Below are 7,645 nucleotides of genomic sequence, written 5' to 3' on the forward strand. Positions count from 1 at the left end.
ACAAAACATGTAGATGGTATCACATGCTTTCGTGGGCACAGCCCACTCTTAGGGTTGCCAGGTGTCTGGTTTTGAACTGGACAGTCCAGTATTTGAGCTTTCTGTTCAGGAAACAAGTTAAGAAAATATAAACATGCGGTATTTTCTAAATAAGATGTAATGTAGATTGTGAAGTGTTTTTTGTTGAAGCCATCTAGCAGCCCTACCCACTCTTTGTACAATAGACAGTACACTTTCTAGCAGAAAGACACAGATTTCTGAGAGTCTGTAAAATGAAGACAGTTCTTCCACACATTTCCCAAAGGAATCACCTAGTCTCACCCACCTCTCACTTGATACTGGGATAAATGAGTAAGCTCTCCCCCCCGCCCCCCCAAAAAAAGATTACAGAAATACAGGGCTGGAAGGAAGAAGTCATCAGGCCCAGCCTCTATGCTGTGGCAAGTACAATCCAGATCATCCCTGACCACAGGTGTTCGTCTAGCCCCCCAGTCTTCTAAATCACTAAATACATCTTTTTTATTTTAAATCTTTCACCCTGGGTCAGGCTTGCTAAGTCTAAAGTCAGCAGCCGCAACATCAGCGGGAAGAGGCGGTCAGGGGCAGATTTTCTATCACGCGGTACCTGTCCGATGTACCGTCCTGTAAACAGCCATCGGCTTCCCAAGCAAGAATCCTCCCGTCCCCACCGGGGGTGAGCCGAGTAGCCCCTATGCCGCTCGGCTCGGGGACACAGCCGGGCTACCACCGGGGCTTGGTTCCAGCCCTTCCCTAGGAAGCGGCGCCTGGGGAGGGACTCAGGAAACGGCTCCGCGTCCCCGCCTCGGGGGCTGCCCCGGCCGGCACAGGCACAACGCCCCTCGCCCCGCGGCTCGGGGAGCCCAGCCCCGCGGCGAAGGCAGTGCGACCCGGGCCCCGCACCCTTCCGGGGCCCTGACACAGCGCCGCGGAGGAGGGTCCCCCCCCCTGCCCTGACACAGCGCCGCGGAGGAGGGTCCCCCCCCCCGCCCTGACACAGCGCCGCGGAGGAGGGTCGTCCCCCCCCCCGCCCTGACACAGCGCCGCGGAGGAGGGTCCCCCCCCCGCCCTGACACAGCGCCGCGGAGGAGGGTCCCCCCCCGCCCTGACACAGCGCCGCGGAGGAGGGTCCCCCCCCCCCGCCCTGACACAGCGCCGCGGAGGAGGGTCCCCCCCCTGCCCTGACACAGCGCCGCGGAGGAGGGTCCCCCCCCCCCGCCCTGACACAGCGCCGCGGAGGAGGGTCCCCCCCCCCCTGCCCTGACACAGCGCCGCGGAGGAGGGTCCCCCCCCCCCTGCCCTGACACAGCGCCGCGGAGGAGGGTCCCCCCCCCCGCCCTGACACAGCGCCGCGGAGGAGGGTCCCCCCCCCCCTGCCCTGACACAGCGCCGGAGGAGGGTCCCCCCCCCCCTGCCCTGACACAGCGCCGCGGAGGAGGGTCCCCCCCCCCCTGCCCTGACACAGCGCCGGAGGAGGGTCCCCCCCCCCCCGCCCTGACACAGCGCCGCGGAGGAGGGTCCCCCCCCCTGCCCTGACACAGCGCCGCGGAGGAGGGTCCCCCCCCCCGCCCTGACACAGCGCCGCGGAGGACGAGGAGGAGGCGGGTCCCCCTGCCGCGACAAGGAGCCTCTCCCGCTGACAGCGCAGCCACCGCCCGGGACACGAAGGGCGCGGGCGGCGGAGCCCTGACGGCGCAGGCTCTCGCTCTTCACCTCAGCCTCGCGGGGCGGGAGAAAGACGACGGCGGCTCCCAGCTGCAATGGCCGAACTACGGAGCCCCAACGGGAAGTGCGCGCTCACCTGGAGCCCAATCGCGCGATATTTGAAAGCCGGTGGGCCGGGCCGGACCGTGGAGGCGAGCCGGGGGGGGCGCAGCTTCGCGTGGCCAGACAGACACGCCCCGCCTGCTGCGCCGCCGCCCGGCAGGCCCAAGCCGGCCGCAGGGTGGAGCGCTGGGCGGGCCGGCGCTGGGCTTGTCTATCTAGCAACCAGAGCTCAGTTAAAGTGTCCGTAGGCGCCCCAGAAATAAGCCAGGCTGCAACTGAGCTGAGAATGGCAATAAGCTTTTGTACCATGTGAACTGCCCCTTGTCAGTCATTGGTGCAACTTCCTCAGCAGGATAAACTCTAATATCGGGGCTCGGGGTTCCTGCGATCCATTTCCTTGTGTGCCCCACTGATCCCTTGTGTGGCTTTGAGCAAATCACACAACCACTGGCTGCCTTTGTAAACCGGAAGACTGGTGTGGCACGGTATGGCCATCCTTCCCTCTGTGCCACTGCTGGTGGAAACTCTACCTTCCAAGCTGTGTGGCCAGAGAGCGCCGGCACCCTGCTTTGAAGTCACTGTCAGTCACCACCAGCATCAGCGCAGAAGGAAGTGTAGCAAGCTATAGTAGTGCTACCCTTTCTTCTGAGCTGCTGCTGGCATTGGTAATGTTCTCCAGGGAGGAGGGCTGAGAAGAGATACTAGCATGCCTGTCAACCATCAGTATCCCTTGCATTAAGTAGCAGGGATGGACAATCTATTCGCCCCTGGAGAGTAGATTTCTGCCCGGCACCCCGTTTACCAGCGGCACACACATGCGCAATGTGGCTCTTGCACATGCGCAGTGCGGGGCTGGCGAGCGGCTTTCACCATGGTTCATCAAGCCCTAAGTGGCTATATACTTGTTTGTACAAAGAAACATGTTAAATACCCAGGAACAAAAATATTGTGCTTACATGCCACTTTTATCAGCCAACATTTATACAGCCTTCTATTAACTGTAATATCCTTCTGCCTTATCCTTACTTTCCTAGAAAGGCAAAAATAAAACTTAGCCTCCTAAAAATGCTATGCCATAGAACCTCATCCATCCACTCCTGTAACAGATCCACAGTCTGATTGAGGCTATGTCTACACTACAGAGTTTTTCCAGGATATCTCCTCTGCTGCATCCAGGGAACACATTTGCTCTTCCAAAAATTTTTTTTTGATGTTCCAAAAAAAGGGGGGAGAGGTTCTGACAGTTGGCCCAGTGTAGACTGGCCAAATGTCAGAAAAGCCTCTTCTGAAAAAAGAAGCATGAAAACCTGTGGAAATTGTGGTTTGCAATTTGCATAGCTTTTTCAAGAACAACAGTGTAGAATAGACATAGCCTGAGTTACTGAAGTCTTCAATACATGATTTAAAGATGTCAAGTTATGGAGAAACCACCATTTATGCTAGCTGAAACCAGCAAGTGCCCCATAGTGCAGAGAAGGCAACCTTATCCACCAAGGTCACTGTGTAACTATGTTTTCTATGCCACTATATGGGACAGTGAACCACGCCCACTAGATGTGTGGTTTACATACTCCCCCTAACCAAGGAAGCACATCCCAAGCTTCAGAAACCCAGTGGAGATCCTGAATTAGCCCCTACTTGTGATCACCATTGGGAGATTCAAACTTGGGGAACCTCTAGAACTCAGAGTAGAAGACTCTATAGCATGGGTTCCCAAACTGGGGGTTATGCCCCCCTGGGGGGGGTGCCAAAATTCCAGGGGGGGTGCGAGGCAACACCCCCAAGTTGTGCTGCTATTTTTGTTTTTTGGCCCCAGTAGGTTCTTTTTTTTTTTTTTGCTCAACAAGTTTTGCTGCTATTGGGGGGGTGGGCGTGAGTGTTTCTCAAAAATCAGATAGGGGGTGTGATACCGAAAAGTTTGGGAACCACTGCTCTATAGCTTGAGCTATAAAGGCAGGAGTCTCTCTGTTTATGCTGTATAGCTCACTCATTCTTATCTCTTGCTGTAAAGTGCCACTACATGGGACAGTGAACCACATCCACTTGGTGTGTGGGTTACATCTGCAAATCTGATCCACTGAAAATTCCTTCCCAACTCCAAACATGGGGCCAGTCAGAACATGAATATTTTGGCAAAACCCACCAGCCAAACACTGAGGAAAAAATTCTCTGTACTGACTGAAAGCTATTGTGACCATATTTCCCTATGCTGAATATGAGACACCTGGTGAAATTACGTGTACTCAAGCGAGTTCAATGGCAATCATTCAGAACGATGCAGTACAAATGTTGACTGAGCCCGTTAAAAAGAAATACTGCACAGCTAGAGTCCTGTTATTTATACATACACACACCTACCTCCCTCATATAGGGATAGGGGTGACTGACTAAGCTGACCTATCCTTCCCTGCCCAGTGCTTTCCACCCTCCATGCCTGGCTGGGCCACTGGGATGCCTCTCCAGGTGCTTGATGCTGTATCTTCCCCAGGCAACATATGGGGCCACACAGGATCATAGCCTCACCCTTCACAGATTTCTGTCAGGGTTCACACCAGAGGCTAGCCAGCATCAACCTTTCAGCACTCTGTAGGAGGGAAAAAATGGGAGCTTCATTCTGCACAGGGAAGTGGGAATGGGGTGTATAGATGACCTGGCCAATGTATTGACAAGGTCATCTCTTTCTCCCCGCCTCCTCCTACTCTCCTGTGGCAGCTTGTCCCTTCCTGCCTACACAGTGTTGAAAAGTAGCTAACATCTCCAAGCTGCTGCTGGCCACCAACATAACCCAGTCATTTCCTAATGCCTGGATAAAGTGCAGGCTGGAAAGGGGTACGCCCTAAGGATGCATTGAGCTCCAGAACCCTAAGGCTGTGTCTACACTGGTGTGATCTCGTGCAAAAGCAGCCGCTCTTGCGCAAAAACTTGCTGCCTGTCTACACTGGCTGCATGTTCTTGCCCAAGTGAACTGACATTCTAATGTATAAAATCAGGGCTTCTTGCACGAGAACTCTTACGCTCCTGCTCAGGAATAAGCCCTCTTGCGCAAGAGCTCTTCCAGAAGAGGCCAGTGTAGACAGGCAACATGAATTTCTTGCGCAAGAAAGCCCTATGGTTAAAATGGCCATCGGTGCTTTCTTGCGCAAGAGAGCGTCCACACTAGCATGGATGCTCTTGCACAAAAGAACATTTCTTGCGCAAAAGCACATGCCAGTGTAGACGCTCTCTTCTGGAAGAGTTTTTGTAGAAGAACTCTTCTGCAAAAGAGTTTTTGCGTGAGAAAATACACCAGTGTAGTCTTAGCCTGAGAATCTGTCTGCTGGGGCTTCAGTGAACCAGGCAATAAAGGTGATTCAGCAAGAGCGGGTGCCTAGAAGACAGAGCAGCCCCACATGCCCTGGGGGCATAATCTAGGGTGATGGCAGTGTGTGAAGCTGGTACTATGCACCAGCCTGGGGGACTGCTTTGGAGCCTGCAGGGTTGGGGTGCAAGTGACTTCTTCGCTGCCACTGCAAAGCTTAGCTGAGGGGTGGAAAAGCTTCCCCATACCAGCGCTGTGTGGAGCTTTGGCACATGCAGGGCTTGGCTCCTCCTAGACAATGCCCTAGATTGTAGGGTTTTGAGGTTTCCCTGGCTGCCAGCCCAGACAGAGACAGTGGGGAAGGAAGGAGCCTGCCAGCTAGGGTGTTGGTGAGCTGAGTGATTCAATCAGGGGTTCTCCCCTCAGTGCTGGCAGGGAGAAATGCCCTGCTGGGGGGATATTGAGGAGCAGCCAGTGTCGGCTGGAAATGGGACAGGAAGTAAAGGGGGACTGCTGGCCAAGAAGAGGCACCACAGCAAGGACAGCACTGGTGGACCAGCCTGGGGAGTGGCTGGCCTCACATGCTACAGCTGTGCCCAACTGCCAGCGTGGCATTCCAGCACCATCGTCAGCCATTAGACTCTCTCTCTCACACTCACTGCTGGTGGGTGGGCAGCTGGTGAGCAAGGATCCAGCCAACAGCAGGACCCACCAGTACTTATAGGAGGGGAGAGGTAGACAATATGGGATAATTGGCTCATTTAAAAAAAAATAGGAAAACCTGCAGGAGGGCTTAAATATGGGACTGTTCCTTTAAAAGTGGGACAGCTGGTCACCCTATACAGATAGCTTAAGTGAAACATGCAGTATTACATAGTTGGTGGCTACGTCTACACTGGCATGATTTTCCAAAAATGCTTTTAACGGAAAAGTTTTCCATTAAAAGCATTTCCGCAAAAGCACGTCTAGATTGGCAGGATGCTTTTCTGCAAAAGCACTTTTTTGCGGAAAAGCGCCTGTGGCCAATCTAGACACAGTTTTCCGCAAAAAAGCCCCAATCTCCATTTTTGCGATCGGGGCTTTTTTTGCGGAAAACACTACTGTGCTGTTTACACTGGCCCTTTTGCACAAAAGTCTTTCGGAAAAAGACTTTTGCCCAAACGGGAGCAGCATCGTATTTCCGGAAAAGCACTGACGATCTTACATGAGATCGTCAGTGCTTTTCCAGAAATTCAAGTGGCCAGTGTAGACAGCTGGCAAGTTTTTCCACAAAATCATATGATTTTGCGGAAAAACTTGCCAGTCTAGACACAGCCCTTATGTACGGGAGACGAACTGTAATAGTCATGCTAGATCAGGGGACTGGCACCAAACTCTCAAAATAGGGTTTAAGTGAGTATATAGGTTTTCTACATAGTATTAAATTTCACTCAGGACACTAGTAAAAATTGCATAACTGTATTTTTCCACTGATTTATTGTGCTTAAACCCAGATTAGTTTACTTCGGATATTACAGGTTTTACAATTAAATACATTTTAGTGTTAGCTAATTCATTTAGGTGTCAATGTTTTCATCATACTATTCTGAGACACACTGTAAGTTTACTAATTCAAAAACAGCAAGCATTATAGAATAAGCAGTAGGTGCCACCTGTAAGTCCTGACATGAGACTTTAAACTAAAAGATATAGTTATCCAGGTCTTTTTTCAAATACATTTTTGAAAATACAAGTAAGGAAAGTACAGAGGGTTAAAACCATTTATTTTAGGATACAAAATTAATCAAGGACAAAAACTTTTCCATTTATAAATAAAACATTTTTCTCCTAACACCTGATAATGACTAGAAACTCTTCTTTAATCCAACTGCTGGGAATTTATGTCAATTGTATAAAGAAATCTTGAAACATATTTGAAAGCAAAGACAAATATGCAAAGCCAAGATAACCCAAGACAATCATGTAATCCTAAAAGAATGCCTTAATATTGTGTATTCTGTGAACAAGTATGTCATATGTTGATTAATAAATGTAGAATTGTGGGATTCTCCTGGGCAGCAGTAGAGCTGTAATGCTAAGGCCACAGCATTTAGCAAGAGAGAATATCTGACACACACACATATGTTACTGATCACTGGAAAGGGTTTGAGTGATTTTTATCCTGTGTTTCTGAAATGGATAAGGGGAATGTTACAGTAATATTATCTCTATTATGCTCCCCGTTTTCCTGCACCTTAGCTTACCTCTTTTCACAGTACTGGCTTCCTCCTTTCCCTAGAATTGCTCAACTTTCATTTTGCCCCAGACCCCACTCTCACTTCACCCCTTCCCCAAGACTCTACCCTCTGCCTCTTCTAACCCTGTCCCACCTCTTCCTGCCCCCATTTTACCCCCACCCTGCCTTTTCCTGCCCCATTCTGCCCCTCCCCCCACCACACCTCACGTCACTCCTCTCTCTGTTCTCCAGAGTCTACTGCAAACCAATGAACAGCTGATCCTCAGCAGGCAGGAAGCCCTGGAAGAGAGGGGAATGAGTTGATGGGAGAGATATTGGTGGGCAGG

At 51.6% G+C, this 7,645-nt stretch overlaps 1 protein-coding gene across 3 annotated transcripts in view; it reads right to left on the bottom strand.

Moving 5' to 3' along the window:
* FZD6 (frizzled class receptor 6) overlaps positions 1-1,936 on the bottom strand; it is a 38,537-nt gene extending 36,601 nt beyond the window's left edge. The window contains exon 1 of one of the 3 annotated variants that reach the window (XM_075920246.2): positions 1,820-1,936. The gene's annotated coding sequence lies outside the window, so the exon portion shown is untranslated. Of the gene's footprint in view, positions 1-625; positions 1,015-1,731 lie in introns of those variants that run through there. The other 2 variants (XM_075920245.2, XM_006122396.5) reach the window with 2 other exon arrangements.
* Positions 1,937-7,645: the final 5,709 nt, after the last annotated feature.

The sequence above is a fragment of the Pelodiscus sinensis genome, chromosome 2, assembly GCF_052426305.1.
Source record: "Pelodiscus sinensis isolate ZL-2025 chromosome 2, ASM5242630v1, whole genome shotgun sequence".
Classification (NCBI taxonomy): Eukaryota; Metazoa; Chordata; order Testudines; family Trionychidae; genus Pelodiscus; species Pelodiscus sinensis.